This window comes from Lissotriton vulgaris, chromosome 7 (genome assembly GCF_964263255.1).
Source record: "Lissotriton vulgaris chromosome 7, aLisVul1.2, whole genome shotgun sequence".
In the NCBI taxonomy this organism is placed as follows: Eukaryota; Metazoa; Chordata; class Amphibia; order Caudata; family Salamandridae; genus Lissotriton; species Lissotriton vulgaris.
In genome coordinates, this window is record NC_141695.1 from 1390573058 (window position 1) to 1390589304 (window position 16247).

A 16247-nucleotide genomic window follows, 5' to 3' on the forward strand; every position below is an offset into this window, starting at 1 on the left:
TTAAATAGTTTGCATTAACATAATCAGTTCCAGGTCTGTGTGGGGCTGAGCTTGAGAACTCCTTAGTAAGTAGGCGTTTACAACAATAAGGGGTTTAATATTACAACACAGGCGAACATTCAGACACATTATCATAAGCTCACCTTGTCCAGGGACCCAAGCATGCTGCCTTTCCACTCTCAGAGCCCTTCACCTAACCTACTGTGCAGCTGTTTCACCTTTAATATCACTGTTCCACAGGCAGCGTGACGTCACAATGCTCCTTGTCTGTAGCCCGAACCAGGAGCCTTTGCAAACCTGGTATAATCTACATACTTACGGTGTGTTTAGTCTTGGACCACAAATGCAGTGAAGAATAATGGATTGCTACTCGTCATACATTTTTGACCATTGGCTCAGATTTGAATGCGTACTGGCCATCTGAGCATCTCTGCCAGGCCACCCTATGTCTAGAGACTGTAGATTTAGAGAGTTTATAAACATTGTCAGTTCATCAATAAAGTGTGCTCGCTTCGGCAGCACATATACTAAAATTGGAACGATACAGAGAAGATTAGCATGGCCCCTGCGCAAGGATGACACGCAAATTCGTGAAGCGTTCCATATTTTTAACAGCTTTTAGGAGAGAAATCTTTTTTGTTTTCAAGACTAATTGAAAAAATAAAGCAGGTCCCAGTGCTGTCCCCGTGATATGTATTTTTCAATTAGTCTCTCCTCAACATTTTTAATGTATTTGCTTTGCAGTAAAGAAGGTGCGCTCTATGTTCAGCTGCATTTAGCAAGGAAGCCTGCAGGACTTCTGGGACTTTTCTTTCTCTTTTTTAGCCTCACTGTCATTATTCTTCACCACCCCCAAATCTATACTGCTGCAGTGTTGTGTTGCTTCGTGGGAAGCAGGACAAAGAGAAGGGCAGGGCCTATGCAAATGAAGGCCTCAGGGATGTCTGGGAGTGCCTTTTTAGCAGTATTGTTAAAGTCCACCTTGCAACCGGATTGGTCGGGTAAGCTGAAAAACACCATGCCAGATTGGGCACCAGGTCTCTAGGCGCTTGGAGGACATATTGGGTCTACATCCCTCAGTTTCTGAGGTCCAAGAAATGTTCACCCTCTACCCTAATAGAGAGGTCTTGGCCGATCGTGGCCGATTGTGGCTGAGAGGGGAAGAAGGTAGCAGTGCAAGATGCTTATGGTCCTTCTCTAATAATGGACCAACTTTCTCTCTCTCCTTACCTGTGGTTCTGCCTGGCTACTGGGGCTACCAGTTGTAAGCCTGCAGCCCACAGGGAGTTGGTTTGTTCCTCTCACACATGTAAATGGGTAAGCATTCAAGTGCACACACCTGCCTACGTCCACAGACCCTCGCGCACACACACTTTTGTCAACAAGCTTTTTCGCAATTAAGAGTATCAGGGACCCATGTTGAAATACAAAAGCAGCACACCACGTGACGGCCATCACATAGAGTCCAGCAGCAAATGGGAAACGTTTAACTAGCTGTGGTCCTATTACTTGCGCTCTACCGTGGAACAACTGCTGGATGAGTCCTGCTGGAGAATATTGAACCTACAACAAGTCTGAGGTAAATAAGAATTCCACAGGAATATAATCAAACAGGGACCTACAACCCTTCCGAGCCAGATAGGAGTCGAACCTACAATCTTCTGATCCGTAGTCAGACGCGTTATCCATTGCGCCACTGGCCCTATGTAGACTTATGCATCCTTTTGTCCTTAAGTGGGCTAGAAAGTGTGTGTGTGTGTGTGTGTGTGTGTGAAGGCACAAGGAAACCCATCTGACCTCCTGGAAGTCTGTTCTGTGAGGTTTTCCCAAGTTTTACAAAGGACTTTAGGAGAAGGAAGCACCTAAAAGCTAGGCGAAATGGTCCTAGATCCAAGGAAATCTTTTAGATCAGGCTCAGTTTCTTAAATAGTTTGCATTAACATAATCAGTTCCAGGTCTGTGTGGGGCTGAGCTTGAGAACTCCTTAGTAAGTAGGCGTTTACAACAATAAGGGGTTTAATATTACAACACAGGCGAACATTCAGACACATTATCATAAGCTCACCTTGTCCAGGGACCCAAGCATGCTGCCTTTCCACTCTCAGAGCCCTTCACCTAACCTACTGTGCAGCTGTTTCACCTTTAATATCACTGTTCCACAGGCAGCGTGACGTCACAATGCTCCTTGTCTGTAGCCCGAACCAGGAGCCTTTGCAAACCTGGTATAATCTACATACTTACGGTGTGTTTAGTCTTGGACCACAAATGCAGTGAAGAATAATGGATTGCTACTCTTCATACATTTTTGACCATTGGCTCAGATTTGAATGCGTACTGGCCATCTGAGCATCTCTGCCAGGCCACCCTATGTCTAGAGACTGTAGATTTAGAGAGTTTATAAACATTGTCAGTTCATCAATAAAGTGTGCTCGCTTCGGCAGCACATATACTAAAATTGGAACGATACAGAGAAGATTAGCATGGCCCTGGCGCAAGGATGACACGCAAATTCGTGAAGCGTTCCATATTTTTAACAGCTTTTAGGAGAGAAATCTTTTTTGTTTTCAAGACTAATTGAAAAAATAAAGCAGGTCCCAGTGCTGTCCCCGTGATATGTATTTTTCAATTAGTCTCTCCTCAACATTTTTAATGTATTTGCTTTGCAGTAAAGAAGGTGCGCTCTATGTTCAGCTGCATTTAGCAAGGAAGCCTGCAGGACTTCTGGGACTTTTCTTTCTCTTTTTTAGCCTCACTGTCATTATTCTTCACCACCCCCAAATCTATACTGCTGCAGTGTTGTGTTGCTTCGTGGGAAGCAGGACAAAGAGAAGGGCAGGGCCTATGCAAATGAAGGCCTCAGGGATGTCTGGGAGTGCCTTTTTAGCAGTATTGTTAAAGTCCACCTTGCAACCGGATTGGTCGGGTAGGCTGAAAAACACCATGCCAGATTGGGCACCAGGTCTCTAGGCGCTTGGAGGACATATTGGGTCTACATCTTTCAGTTTCTGAGGTCCAAGAAATGTTCACCCTCTACCCTAATAAAGAGGTCTTGGCCGATCGTGGCTGAGAGGGGAAGAAGGTAGCAGTGCAAGATGCTTATGGGCCTTCTCTAATAATGGACCAACTTTCTCTCTCTCTCCTTACTTGTGGTTCTGCCTGGCTACTGGGGCTACCAGTTGTAAGCCTGCAGCCCACAGGGAGTTGGTTTGTTCCTCTCACACATGTAAATGGGTAAGCATTCAAGTGCACACACCTGCCTACGTCCACAGACCCTCGCGCACACACACTTTTGTCAACAAGCTTTTTCGCAATTAAGAGTATCAGGGACCAATGTTGAAATACAAAAGCAGCACACCACGTGACGGCCATCACATAGAGTCCAGCAGCAAATGGGAAACGTTTAACTAGCTGTGGTCCTATTACTTGCGCTCTACCGTGGAACAACTGCTGGATGAGTCCTGCTGGAGAATATTGAACCTACAACAAGTCTGAGGTAAATAAGAATTCCACAGGAATATAATCAAACAGGGACCTACAACCCTTCCGAGCCAGATAGGAGTCGAACCTACAATCTTCTGATCCGTAGTCAGACGCGTTATCCATTGCGCCACTGGCCCTATGTAGACTTATGCATCCTTTTGTCCTTAAGTGGGCTAGAAAGTGTGTGTGTGTGTGTGTGTGTGTGTGAAGGCACAAGGAAACCCATCTGACCTCCTGGAAGTCTGTTCTGTGAGGTTTTCCCAAGTTTTACAAAGGACTTTAGGAGAAGGAAGCACCTAAAAGCTAGGCGAAATGGTCCTAGATCCAAGGAAATCTTTTAGATCAGGCTCAGTTTCTTAAATAGTTTGCATTAACATAATCAGTTCCAGGTCTGTGTGGGGCTGAGCTTGAGAACTCCTTAGTAAGTAGGCGTTTACAACAATAAGGGGTTTAATATAACAACACAGGCGAACATTCAGACACATTATCATAAGCTCACCTTGTCCAGGGACCCAAGCATGCTGCCTTTCCACTCTCAGAGCCCTTCACCTAACCTACTGTGCAGCTGTTTCACCTTTAATATCACTGTTCCACAGGCAGCGTGACGTCACAATGCTCCTTGTCTGTAGCCCGAACCAGGAGCCTTTGCAAACCTGGTATAATCTACATACTTACGGTGTGTTTAGTCTTGGACCACAAATGCAGTGAAGAATAATGGATTGCTACTCTTCATACATTTTTGACCATTGGCTCAGATTTGAATGCGTACTGGCCATCTGAGCATCTCTGCCAGGCCACCCTATGTCTAGAGACTGTAGATTTAGAGAGTTTATAAACATTGTCAGTTCATCAATAAAGTGTGCTCGCTTCGGCAGCACATATACTAAAATTGGAACGATACAGAGAAGATTAGCATGGCCCCTGCGCAAGGATGACACGCAAATTCGTGAAGCGTTCCATATTTTTAACAGCTTTTAGGAGAGAGATCTTTTTTGTTTTCAAGACTAATTGAAAAAATAAAGCAGGTCCCAGTGCTGTCCCCGTGATATGTATTTTTCAATTAGTCTCTCCTCAACATTTTTTATGTATTTGCTTTGCAGTAAAGAAGGTGCGCTCTATGTTCAGCTGCATTTAGCAAGGAAGCCTGCAGGACTTCTGGGACTTTTCTTTCTCTTTTTTAGCCTCACTGTCATTATTCTTCACCACCCCCAAATCTATACTGCTGCAGTGTTGTGTTGCTTCGTGGGAAGCAGGACAAAGAGAAGGGCAGGGCCTATGCAAATGAAGGCCTCAGGGATGTCTGGGAGTGCCTTTTTAGCAGTATTGTTAAAGTCCACCTTGCAACCGGATTGGTCGGGTAAGCTGAAAAACACCATGCCAGATTGGGCACCAGGTCTCTAGGCGCTTGGAGGACATATTGGGTCTACATCCCTCAGTTTCTGAGGTCCAAGAAATGTTCACCCTCTACCCTAATAGAGAGGTCTTGGCCGATCGTGGCTGAGAGGGGAAGAAGGTAGCAGTGCAAGATGCTTATGGTCCTTCTCTAATAATGGACCAACTTTCTCTCTCTCCTTACCTGTGGTTCTGCCTGGCTACTGGGGCTACCAGTTGTAAGCCTGCAGCCCACAGGGAGTTGGTTTGTTCCTCTCACACATGTAAATGGGTAAGCATTCAAGTGCACACACCTGCCTACGTCCACAGACCCTCGCGCACACACACTTTTGTCAACAAGCTTTTTCGCAATTAAGAGTATCAGGGACCCATGTTGAAATACAAAAGCAGCACACCACGTGACGGCCATCACATAGAGTCCAGCAGCAAATGGGAAACGTTTAACTAGCTGTGGTCCTATTACTTGCGCTCTACCGTGGAACAACTGCTGGATGAGTCCTGCTGGAGAATATTGAACCTACAACAAGTCTGAGGTAAATAAGAATTCCACAGGAATATAATCAAACAGGGACCTACAACCCTTCCGAGCCAGATAGGAGTCGAACCTACAATCTTCTGATCCGTAGACAGACGCGTTATCCATTGCGCCACTGGCCCTATTTAGACTTATGCATCCTTTTGTCCTTAAGTGGGCTAGAAAGTGTGTGTGTGTGTGTGTGTATGTGTGTGAAGGCACAAGGAAACCCATCTGACCTCCTGGAAGTCTGTTCTGTGAGGTTTTCCCAAGTTTTACAAAGGACTTTAGGAGAAGGAAGCACCTAAAAGCTAGGCGAAATGGTCCTAGATCCAAGGAAATCTTTTAGATCAGGCTCAGTTTCTTAAATAGTTTGCATTAACATAATCAGTTCCAGGTCTGTGTGGGGCTGAGCTTGAGAACTCCTTAGTAAGTAGGCGTTTACAACAATAAGGGGTTTAATATTACAACACAGGCGAACATTAAGACACATTATCATAAGCTCACCTTGTCCAGGGACCCAAGCATGCTGCCTTTCCACTCTCAGAGCCCTTCACCTAACCTACTGTGCAGCTGTTTCACCTTTAATATCACTGTTCCACAGGCAGCGTGACGTCACAATGCTCCTTGTCTGTAGCCCGAACCAGGAGCCTTTGCAAACCTGGTATAATCTACATACTTACGGTGTGTTTAGTCTTGGACCACAAATGCAGTGAAGAATAATGGATTGCTACTCTTCATACATTTTTGACCATTGGCTCAGATTTGAATGCGTACTGGCCATCTGAGCATCTCTGCCAGGCCACCCTATGTCTAGAGACTGTAGATTTAGAGAGTTTATAAACATTGTCAGTTCATCAATAAAGTGTGCTCGCTTCGGCAGCACATATACTAAAATTGGAACGATACAGAGAAGATTAGCATGGCCCTGGCGCAAGGATGACACGCAAATTCGTGAAGCGTTCCATATTTTTAACAGCTTTTAGGAGAGAAATCTTTTTTGTTTTCAAGACTAATTGAAAAAATAAAGCAGGTCCCAGTGCTGTCCCCGTGATATGTATTTTTCAATTAGTCTCTCCTCAACATTTTTAATGTATTTGCTTTGCAGTAAAGAAGGTGCGCTCTATGTTCAGCTGCATTTAGCAAGGAAGCCTGCAGGACTTCTGGGACTTTTCTTTCTCTTTTTTAGCCTCACTGTCATTATTCTTCACCACCCCCAAATCTATACTGCTGCAGTGTTGTGTTGCTTCGTGGGAAGCAGGACAAAGAGAAGGGCAGGGCCTATGCAAATGAAGGCCTCAGGGATGTCTGGGAGTGCCTTTTTAGCAGTATTGTTAAAGTCCACCTTGCAACCGGATTGGTCGGGTAAGCTGAAAAACACCATGCCAGATTGGGCACCAGGTCTCTAGGCGCTTGGAGGACATATTGGGTCTACATCCCTCAGTTTCTGAGGTCCAAGAAATGTTCACCCTCTACCCTAATAGAGAGGTCTTGGCCGATCGTGGCTGAGAGGGGAAGAAGGTAGCAGTGCAAGATGCTTATGGTCCTTCTCTAATAATGGACCAACTTTCTCTCTCTCCTTACCTGTGGTTCTGCCTGGCTACTGGGGCTACCAGTTGTAAGCCTGCAGCCCACAGGGAGTTGGTTTGTTCCTCTCACACATGTAAATGGGTAAGCATTCAAGTGCACACACCTGCCTACGTCCACAGACCCTCGCGCACACACACTTTTGTCAACAAGCTTTTTCGCAATTAAGAGTATCAGGGACCCATGTTGAAATACAAAAGCAGCACACCACGTGACGGCCATCACATAGAGTCCAGCAGCAAATGGGAAACGTTTAACTAGCTGTGGTCCTATTACTTGCGCTCTACCGTGGAACAACTGCTGGATGAGTCCTGCTGGAGAATATTGAACCTACAACAAGTCTGAGGTAAATAAGAATTCCACAGGAATATAATCAAACAGGGACCTACAACCCTTCCGAGCCAGATAGGAGTCGAACCTACAATCTTCTGATCCGTAGTCAGACGCGTTATCCATTGCGCCACTGGCCCTATGTAGACTTATGCATCCTTTTGTCCTTAAGTGGGCTAGAAAGTGTGTGTGTGTGTGTGTGTGTGTGTGAAGGCACAAGGAAACCCATCTGACCTCCTGGAAGTCTGTTCTGTGAGGTTTTCCCAAGTTTTACAAAGGACTTTAGGAGAAGGAAGCACCTAAAAGCTAGGCGAAATGGTCCTAGATCCAAGGAAATCTTTTAGATCAGGCTCAGTTTCTTAAATAGTTTGCATTAACATAATCAGTTCCAGGTCTGTGTGGGGCTGAGCTTGAGAACTCCTTAGTAAGTAGGCGTTTACAACAATAAGGGGTTTAATATTACAACACAGGCGAACATTCAGACACATTATCATAAGCTCACCTTGTCCAGGGACCCAAGCATGCTGCCTTTCCACTCTCAGAGCCCTTCACCTAACCTACTGTGCAGCTGTTTCACCTTTAATATCACTGTTCCACAGGCAGCGTGACGTCACAATGCTCCTTGTCTGTAGCCCGAACCAGGAGCCTTTGCAAACCTGGTATAATCTACATACTTACGGTGTGTTTAGTCTTGGACCACAAATGCAGTGAAGAATAATGGATTGCTACTCTTCATACATTTTTGACCATTGGCTCAGATTTGAATGCGTACTGGCCATCTGAGCATCTCTGCCAGGCCACCCTATGTCTAGAGACTGTAGATTTAGAGAGTTTATAAACATTGTCAGTTCATCAATAAAGTGTGCTCGCTTCGGCAGCACATATACTAAAATTGGAACGATACAGAGAAGATTAGCATGGCCCTGGCGCAAGGATGACACGCAAATTCGTGAAGCGTTCCATATTTTTAACAGCTTTTAGGAGAGAAATCTTTTTTGTTTTCAAGACTAATTGAAAAAATAAAGCAGGTCCCAGTGCTGTCCCCGTGATATGTATTTTTCAATTAGTCTCTCCTCAACATTTTTAATGTATTTGCTTTGCAGTAAAGAAGGTGCGCTCTATGTTCAGCTGCATTTAGCAAGGAAGCCTGCAGGACTTCTGGGACTTTTCTTTCTCTTTTTTAGCCTCACTGTCATTATTCTTCACCACCCCCAAATCTATACTGCTGCAGTGTTGTGTTGCTTCGTGGGAAGCAGGACAAAGAGAAGGGCAGGGCCTATGCAAATGAAGGCCTCAGGGATGTCTGGGAGTGCCTTTTTAGCAGTATTGTTAAAGTCCACCTTGCAACCGGATTGGTCGGGTAGGCTGAAAAACACCATGCCAGATTGGGCACCAGGTCTCTAGGCGCTTGGAGGACATATTGGGTCTACATCTTTCAGTTTCTGAGGTCCAAGAAATGTTCACCCTCTACCCTAATAAAGAGGTCTTGGCCGATCGTGGCTGAGAGGGGAAGAAGGTAGCAGTGCAAGATGCTTATGGGCCTTCTCTAATAATGGACCAACTTTCTCTCTCTCTCCTTACTTGTGGTTCTGCCTGGCTACTGGGGCTACCAGTTGTAAGCCTGCAGCCCACAGGGAGTTGGTTTGTTCCTCTCACACATGTAAATGGGTAAGCATTCAAGTGCACACACCTGCCTACGTCCACAGACCCTCGCGCACACACACTTTTGTCAACAAGCTTTTTCGCAATTAAGAGTATCAGGGACCAATGTTGAAATACAAAAGCAGCACACCACGTGACGGCCATCACATAGAGTCCAGCAGCAAATGGGAAACGTTTAACTAGCTGTGGTCCTATTACTTGCGCTCTACCGTGGAACAACTGCTGGATGAGTCCTGCTGGAGAATATTGAACCTACAACAAGTCTGAGGTAAATAAGAATTCCACAGGAATATAATCAAACAGGGACCTACAACCCTTCCGAGCCAGATAGGAGTCGAACCTACAATCTTCTGATCCGTAGTCAGACGCGTTATCCATTGCGCCACTGGCCCTATGTAGACTTATGCATCCTTTTGTCCTTAAGTGGGCTAGAAAGTGTGTGTGTGTGTGTGTGTGTGTGTGAAGGCACAAGGAAACCCATCTGACCTCCTGGAAGTCTGTTCTGTGAGGTTTTCCCAAGTTTTACAAAGGACTTTAGGAGAAGGAAGCACCTAAAAGCTAGGCGAAATGGTCCTAGATCCAAGGAAATCTTTTAGATCAGGCTCAGTTTCTTAAATAGTTTGCATTAACATAATCAGTTCCAGGTCTGTGTGGGGCTGAGCTTGAGAACTCCTTAGTAAGTAGGCGTTTACAACAATAAGGGGTTTAATATAACAACACAGGCGAACATTCAGACACATTATCATAAGCTCACCTTGTCCAGGGACCCAAGCATGCTGCCTTTCCACTCTCAGAGCCCTTCACCTAACCTACTGTGCAGCTGTTTCACCTTTAATATCACTGTTCCACAGGCAGCGTGACGTCACAATGCTCCTTGTCTGTAGCCCGAACCAGGAGCCTTTGCAAACCTGGTATAATCTACATACTTACGGTGTGTTTAGTCTTGGACCACAAATGCAGTGAAGAATAATGGATTGCTACTCTTCATACATTTTTGACCATTGGCTCAGATTTGAATGCGTACTGGCCATCTGAGCATCTCTGCCAGGCCACCCTATGTCTAGAGACTGTAGATTTAGAGAGTTTATAAACATTGTCAGTTCATCAATAAAGTGTGCTCGCTTCGGCAGCACATATACTAAAATTGGAACGATACAGAGAAGATTAGCATGGCCCCTGCGCAAGGATGACACGCAAATTCGTGAAGCGTTCCATATTTTTAACAGCTTTTAGGAGAGAGATCTTTTTTGTTTTCAAGACTAATTGAAAAAATAAAGCAGGTCCCAGTGCTGTCCCCGTGATATGTATTTTTCAATTAGTCTCTCCTCAACATTTTTTATGTATTTGCTTTGCAGTAAAGAAGGTGCGCTCTATGTTCAGCTGCATTTAGCAAGGAAGCCTGCAGGACTTCTGGGACTTTTCTTTCTCTTTTTTAGCCTCACTGTCATTATTCTTCACCACCCCCAAATCTATACTGCTGCAGTGTTGTGTTGCTTCGTGGGAAGCAGGACAAAGAGAAGGGCAGGGCCTATGCAAATGAAGGCCTCAGGGATGTCTGGGAGTGCCTTTTTAGCAGTATTGTTAAAGTCCACCTTGCAACCGGATTGGTCGGGTAAGCTGAAAAACACCATGCCAGATTGGGCACCAGGTCTCTAGGCGCTTGGAGGACATATTGGGTCTACATCCCTCAGTTTCTGAGGTCCAAGAAATGTTCACCCTCTACCCTAATAGAGAGGTCTTGGCCGATCGTGGCTGAGAGGGGAAGAAGGTAGCAGTGCAAGATGCTTATGGTCCTTCTCTAATAATGGACCAACTTTCTCTCTCTCCTTACCTGTGGTTCTGCCTGGCTACTGGGGCTACCAGTTGTAAGCCTGCAGCCCACAGGGAGTTGGTTTGTTCCTCTCACACATGTAAATGGGTAAGCATTCAAGTGCACACACCTGCCTACGTCCACAGACCCTCGCGCACACACACTTTTGTCAACAAGCTTTTTCGCAATTAAGAGTATCAGGGACCCATGTTGAAATACAAAAGCAGCACACCACGTGACGGCCATCACATAGAGTCCAGCAGCAAATGGGAAACGTTTAACTAGCTGTGGTCCTATTACTTGCGCTCTACCGTGGAACAACTGCTGGATGAGTCCTGCTGGAGAATATTGAACCTACAACAAGTCTGAGGTAAATAAGAATTCCACAGGAATATAATCAAACAGGGACCTACAACCCTTCCGAGCCAGATAGGAGTCGAACCTACAATCTTCTGATCCGTAGACAGACGCGTTATCCATTGCGCCACTGGCCCTATTTAGACTTATGCATCCTTTTGTCCTTAAGTGGGCTAGAAAGTGTGTGTGTGTGTGTGTGTATGTGTGTGAAGGCACAAGGAAACCCATCTGACCTCCTGGAAGTCTGTTCTGTGAGGTTTTCCCAAGTTTTACAAAGGACTTTAGGAGAAGGAAGCACCTAAAAGCTAGGCGAAATGGTCCTAGATCCAAGGAAATCTTTTAGATCAGGCTCAGTTTCTTAAATAGTTTGCATTAACATAATCAGTTCCAGGTCTGTGTGGGGCTGAGCTTGAGAACTCCTTAGTAAGTAGGCGTTTACAACAATAAGGGGTTTAATATTACAACACAGGCGAACATTAAGACACATTATCATAAGCTCACCTTGTCCAGGGACCCAAGCATGCTGCCTTTCCACTCTCAGAGCCCTTCACCTAACCTACTGTGCAGCTGTTTCACCTTTAATATCACTGTTCCACAGGCAGCGTGACGTCACAATGCTCCTTGTCTGTAGCCCGAACCAGGAGCCTTTGCAAACCTGGTATAATCTACATACTTACGGTGTGTTTAGTCTTGGACCACAAATGCAGTGAAGAATAATGGATTGCTACTCTTCATACATTTTTGACCATTGGCTCAGATTTGAATGCGTACTGGCCATCTGAGCATCTCTGCCAGGCCACCCTATGTCTAGAGACTGTAGATTTAGAGAGTTTATAAACATTGTCAGTTCATCAATAAAGTGTGCTCGCTTCGGCAGCACATATACTAAAATTGGAACGATACAGAGAAGATTAGCATGGCCCTGGCGCAAGGATGACACGCAAATTCGTGAAGCGTTCCATATTTTTAACAGCTTTTAGGAGAGAAATCTTTTTTGTTTTCAAGACTAATTGAAAAAATAAAGCAGGTCCCAGTGCTGTCCCCGTGATATGTATTTTTCAATTAGTCTCTCCTCAACATTTTTAATGTATTTGCTTTGCAGTAAAGAAGGTGCGCTCTATGTTCAGCTGCATTTAGCAAGGAAGCCTGCAGGACTTCTGGGACTTTTCTTTCTCTTTTTTAGCCTCACTGTCATTATTCTTCACCACCCCCAAATCTATACTGCTGCAGTGTTGTGTTGCTTCGTGGGAAGCAGGACAAAGAGAAGGGCAGGGCCTATGCAAATGAAGGCCTCAGGGATGTCTGGGAGTGCCTTTTTAGCAGTATTGTTAAAGTCCACCTTGCAACCGGATTGGTCGGGTAAGCTGAAAAACACCATGCCAGATTGGGCACCAGGTCTCTAGGCGCTTGGAGGACATATTGGGTCTACATCCCTCAGTTTCTGAGGTCCAAGAAATGTTCACCCTCTACCCTAATAGAGAGGTCTTGGCCGATCGTGGCTGAGAGGGGAAGAAGGTAGCAGTGCAAGATGCTTATGGTCCTTCTCTAATAATGGACCAACTTTCTCTCTCTCCTTACCTGTGGTTCTGCCTGGCTACTGGGGCTACCAGTTGTAAGCCTGCAGCCCACAGGGAGTTGGTTTGTTCCTCTCACACATGTAAATGGGTAAGCATTCAAGTGCACACACCTGCCTACGTCCACAGACCCTCGCGCACACACACTTTTGTCAACAAGCTTTTTCGCAATTAAGAGTATCAGGGACCCATGTTGAAATACAAAAGCAGCACACCACGTGATGGCCATCACATAGAGTCCAGCAGCAAATGGGAAACGTTTAACTAGCTGTGGTCCTATTACTTGCGCTCTACCGTGGAACAACTGCTGGATGAGTCCTGCTGGAGAATATTGAACCTACAACAAGTCTGAGGTAAATAAGAATTCCACAGGAATATAATCAAACAGGGACCTACAACCCTTCCGAGCCAGATAGGAGTCGAACCTACAATCTTCTGATCCGTAGACAGACGCGTTATCCATTGCGCCACTGGCCCTATTTAGACTTATGCATCCTTTTGTCCTTAAGTGGGCTAGAAAGTGTGTGTGTGTGTGTGTGTGTGTGTGTGTGTGTGTGAAGGCACAAGGAAACCCATCTGACCTCCTGGAAGTCTGTTCTGTGAGGTTTTCCCAAGTTTTACAAAGGACTTTAGGAGAAGGAAGCACCTAAAAGCTAGGCGAAATGGTCCTAGATCCAAGGAAATCTTTTAGATCAGGCTCAGTTTCTTAAATAGTTTGCATTAACATAATCAGTTCCAGGTCTGTGTGGGGCTGAGCTTGAGAACTCCTTAGTAAGTAGGCGTTTACAACAATAAGGGGTTTAATATTACAACACAGGCGAACATTCAGACACATTATCATAAGCTCACCTTGTCCAGGGACCCAAGCATGCTGCCTTTCCACTCTCAGAGCCCTTCACCTAACCTACTGTGCAGCTGTTTCACCTTTAATATCACTGTTCCACAGGCAGCGTGACGTCACAATGCTCCTTGTCTGTAGCCCGAACCAGGAGCCTTTGCAAACCTGGTATAATCTACATACTTACGGTGTGTTTAGTCTTGGACCACAAATGCAGTGAAGAATAATGGATTGCTACTCTTCATACATTTTTGACCATTGGCTCAGATTTGAATGCGTACTGGCCATCTGAGCATCTCTGCCAGGCCACCCTATGTCTAGAGACTGTAGATTTAGAGAGTTTATAAACATTGTCAGTTCATCAATAAAGTGTGCTCGCTTCGGCAGCACATATACTAAAATTGGAACGATACAGAGAAGATTAGCATGGCCCTGGCGCAAGGATGACACGCAAATTCGTGAAGCGTTCCATATTTTTAACAGCTTTTAGGAGAGAAATCTTTTTTGTTTTCAAGACTAGTTGAAAAAATAAAGCAGGTCCCAGTGCTGTCCCCGTGATATGTATTTTTCAATTAGTCTCTCCTCAACATTTTTAATGTATTTGCTTTGCAGTAAAGAAGGTGCGCTCTATGTTCAGCTGCATTTAGCAAGGAAGCCTGCAGGACTTCTGGGACTTTTCTTTCTCTTTTTTAGCCTCACTGTCATTATTCTTCACCACCCCCAAATCTATACTGCTGCAGTGTTGTGTTGCTTCGTGGGAAGCAGGACAAAGAGAAGGGCAGGGCCTATGCAAATGAAGGCCTCAGGGATGTCTGGGAGTGCCTTTTTAGCAGTATTGTTAAAGTCCACCTTGCAACCGGATTGGTCGGGTAAGCTGAAAAACACCATGCCAGATTGGGCACCAGGTCTCTAGGCGCTTGGAGGACATATTGGGTCTACATCCCTCAGTTTCTGAGGTCCAAGAAATGTTCACCCTCTACCCTAATAGAGAGGTCTTGGCCGATCGTGGCTGAGAGGGGAAGAAGGTAGCAGTGCAAGATGCTTATGGTCCTTCTCTAATAATGGACCAACTTTCTCTCTCTCTCCTTACCTGTGGTTCTGCCTGGCTACTGGGGCTACCAGTTGGCCGATTGTGGCTGAGAGGGGAAGAAGGTAGCAGTGCAAGATGCTTATGGTCCTTCTCTAATAATGGACCAACTTTCTCTCTCTCCTTACCTGTGGTTCTGCCTGGCTACTGGGGCTACCAGTTGTAAGCCTGCAGCCCACAGGGAGTTGGTTTGTTCCTCTCACACATGTAAATGGGTAAGCATTCAAGTGCACACACCTGCCTACGTCCACAGACCCTCGCGCACACACACTTTTGTCAACAAGCTTTTTCGCAATTAAGAGTATCAGGGACCCATGTTGAAATACAAAAGCAGCACACCACGTGACGGCCATCACATAGAGTCCAGCAGCAAATGGGAAACGTTTAACTAGCTGTGGTCCTATTACTTGCGCTCTACCGTGGAACAACTGCTGGATGAGTCCTGCTGGAGAATATTGAACCTACAACAAGTCTGAGGTAAATAAGAATTCCACAGGAATATAATCAAACAGGGACCTACAACCCTTCCGAGCCAGATAGGAGTCGAACCTACAATCTTCTGATCCGTAGTCAGACGCGTTATCCATTGCGCCACTGGCCCTATGTAGACTTATGCATCCTTTTGTCCTTAAGTGGGCTAGAAAGTGTGTGTGTGTGTGTGTGTGTGTGTGAAGGCACAAGGAAACCCATCTGACCTCCTGGAAGTCTGTTCTGTGAGGTTTTCCCAAGTTTTACAAAGGACTTTAGGAGAAGGAAGCACCTAAAAGCTAGGCGAAATGGTCCTAGATCCAAGGAAATCTTTTAGATCAGGCTCAGTTTCTTAAATAGTTTGCATTAACATAATCAGTTCCAGGTCTGTGTGGGGCTGAGCTTGAGAACTCCTTAGTAAGTAGGCGTTTACAACAATAAGGGGTTTAATATTACAACACAGGCGAACATTCAGACACATTATCATAAGCTCACCTTGTCCAGGGACCCAAGCATGCTGCCTTTCCACTCTCAGAGCCCTTCACCTAACCTACTGTGCAGCTGTTTCACCTTTAATATCACTGTTCCACAGGCAGCGTGACGTCACAATGCTCCTTGTCTGTAGCCCGAACCAGGAGCCTTTGCAAACCTGGTATAATCTACATACTTACGGTGTGTTTAGTCTTGGACCACAAATGCAGTGAAGAATAATGGATTGCTACTCTTCATACATTTTTGACCATTGGCTCAGATTTGAATGCGTACTGGCCATCTGAGCATCTCTGCCAGGCCACCCTATGTCTAGAGACTGTAGATTTAGAGAGTTTATAAACATTGTCAGTTCATCAATAAAGTGTGCTCGCTTCGGCAGCACATATACTAAAATTGGAACGATACAGAGAAGATTAGCATGGCCCTGGCGCAAGGATGACACGCAAATTCGTGAAGCGTTCCATATTTTTAACAGCTTTTAGGAGAGAAATCTTTTTTGTTTTCAAGACTAATTGAAAAAATAAAGCAGGTCCCAGTGCTGTCCCCGTGATATGTATTTTTCAATTAGTCTCTCCTCAACATTTTTAATGTATTTGCTTTGCAGTAAAGAAGGTGCGCTCTATGTTCAGCTGCATTTAGCAAGGAAGCCTGCAGGA

At 45.2% G+C, this 16247-nt stretch overlaps 14 non-coding genes across 14 annotated transcripts; 9 read left to right on the forward strand and 5 right to left on the reverse strand.

Moving 5' to 3' along the window:
- The first annotated feature begins 503 nt into the window (after positions 1 to 503).
- Positions 504 to 610, forward strand: LOC147705012 (U6 spliceosomal RNA). Its single transcript, XR_015297916.1, has one exon. It is a non-coding gene; the product is annotated as a U6 spliceosomal RNA (small nuclear RNA).
- Positions 611 to 1630: 1020 nt separating this feature from the next.
- Positions 1631 to 1703, reverse strand: TRNAR-ACG (transfer RNA arginine (anticodon ACG)). Its single transcript has one exon. It is a non-coding gene; the product is annotated as a tRNA-Arg (tRNA).
- A 722-nt stretch (positions 1704 to 2425) lies between these two features.
- LOC147705014 (U6 spliceosomal RNA) lies at positions 2426 to 2532 on the forward strand. The gene has a single exon (XR_015298403.1). It is a non-coding gene; the product is annotated as a U6 spliceosomal RNA (small nuclear RNA).
- A 1012-nt stretch (positions 2533 to 3544) lies between these two features.
- On the reverse strand, positions 3545 to 3617 carry TRNAR-ACG (transfer RNA arginine (anticodon ACG)). Its single transcript has one exon. It is a non-coding gene; the product is annotated as a tRNA-Arg (tRNA).
- A 722-nt stretch (positions 3618 to 4339) lies between these two features.
- On the forward strand, positions 4340 to 4446 carry LOC147705016 (U6 spliceosomal RNA). The gene has a single exon (XR_015297917.1). It is a non-coding gene; the product is annotated as a U6 spliceosomal RNA (small nuclear RNA).
- A 1807-nt stretch (positions 4447 to 6253) lies between these two features.
- Positions 6254 to 6360, forward strand: LOC147705017 (U6 spliceosomal RNA). Its single transcript, XR_015298404.1, has one exon. It is a non-coding gene; the product is annotated as a U6 spliceosomal RNA (small nuclear RNA).
- Positions 6361 to 7370: 1010 nt separating this feature from the next.
- TRNAR-ACG (transfer RNA arginine (anticodon ACG)) lies at positions 7371 to 7443 on the reverse strand. The gene has a single exon. It is a non-coding gene; the product is annotated as a tRNA-Arg (tRNA).
- Positions 7444 to 8165: 722 nt separating this feature from the next.
- On the forward strand, positions 8166 to 8272 carry LOC147705019 (U6 spliceosomal RNA). The gene has a single exon (XR_015298405.1). It is a non-coding gene; the product is annotated as a U6 spliceosomal RNA (small nuclear RNA).
- A 1012-nt stretch (positions 8273 to 9284) lies between these two features.
- On the reverse strand, positions 9285 to 9357 carry TRNAR-ACG (transfer RNA arginine (anticodon ACG)). Its single transcript has one exon. It is a non-coding gene; the product is annotated as a tRNA-Arg (tRNA).
- Positions 9358 to 10079: 722 nt separating this feature from the next.
- On the forward strand, positions 10080 to 10186 carry LOC147705021 (U6 spliceosomal RNA). Its single transcript, XR_015297918.1, has one exon. It is a non-coding gene; the product is annotated as a U6 spliceosomal RNA (small nuclear RNA).
- Positions 10187 to 11993: 1807 nt separating this feature from the next.
- On the forward strand, positions 11994 to 12100 carry LOC147705022 (U6 spliceosomal RNA). Its single transcript, XR_015298407.1, has one exon. It is a non-coding gene; the product is annotated as a U6 spliceosomal RNA (small nuclear RNA).
- A 1815-nt stretch (positions 12101 to 13915) lies between these two features.
- On the forward strand, positions 13916 to 14022 carry LOC147705023 (U6 spliceosomal RNA). The gene has a single exon (XR_015298408.1). It is a non-coding gene; the product is annotated as a U6 spliceosomal RNA (small nuclear RNA).
- Positions 14023 to 15159: 1137 nt separating this feature from the next.
- TRNAR-ACG (transfer RNA arginine (anticodon ACG)) lies at positions 15160 to 15232 on the reverse strand. Its single transcript has one exon. It is a non-coding gene; the product is annotated as a tRNA-Arg (tRNA).
- Positions 15233 to 15954: 722 nt separating this feature from the next.
- LOC147705025 (U6 spliceosomal RNA) lies at positions 15955 to 16061 on the forward strand. The gene has a single exon (XR_015298409.1). It is a non-coding gene; the product is annotated as a U6 spliceosomal RNA (small nuclear RNA).
- The last annotated feature ends 186 nt before the right edge of the window (positions 16062 to 16247 follow it).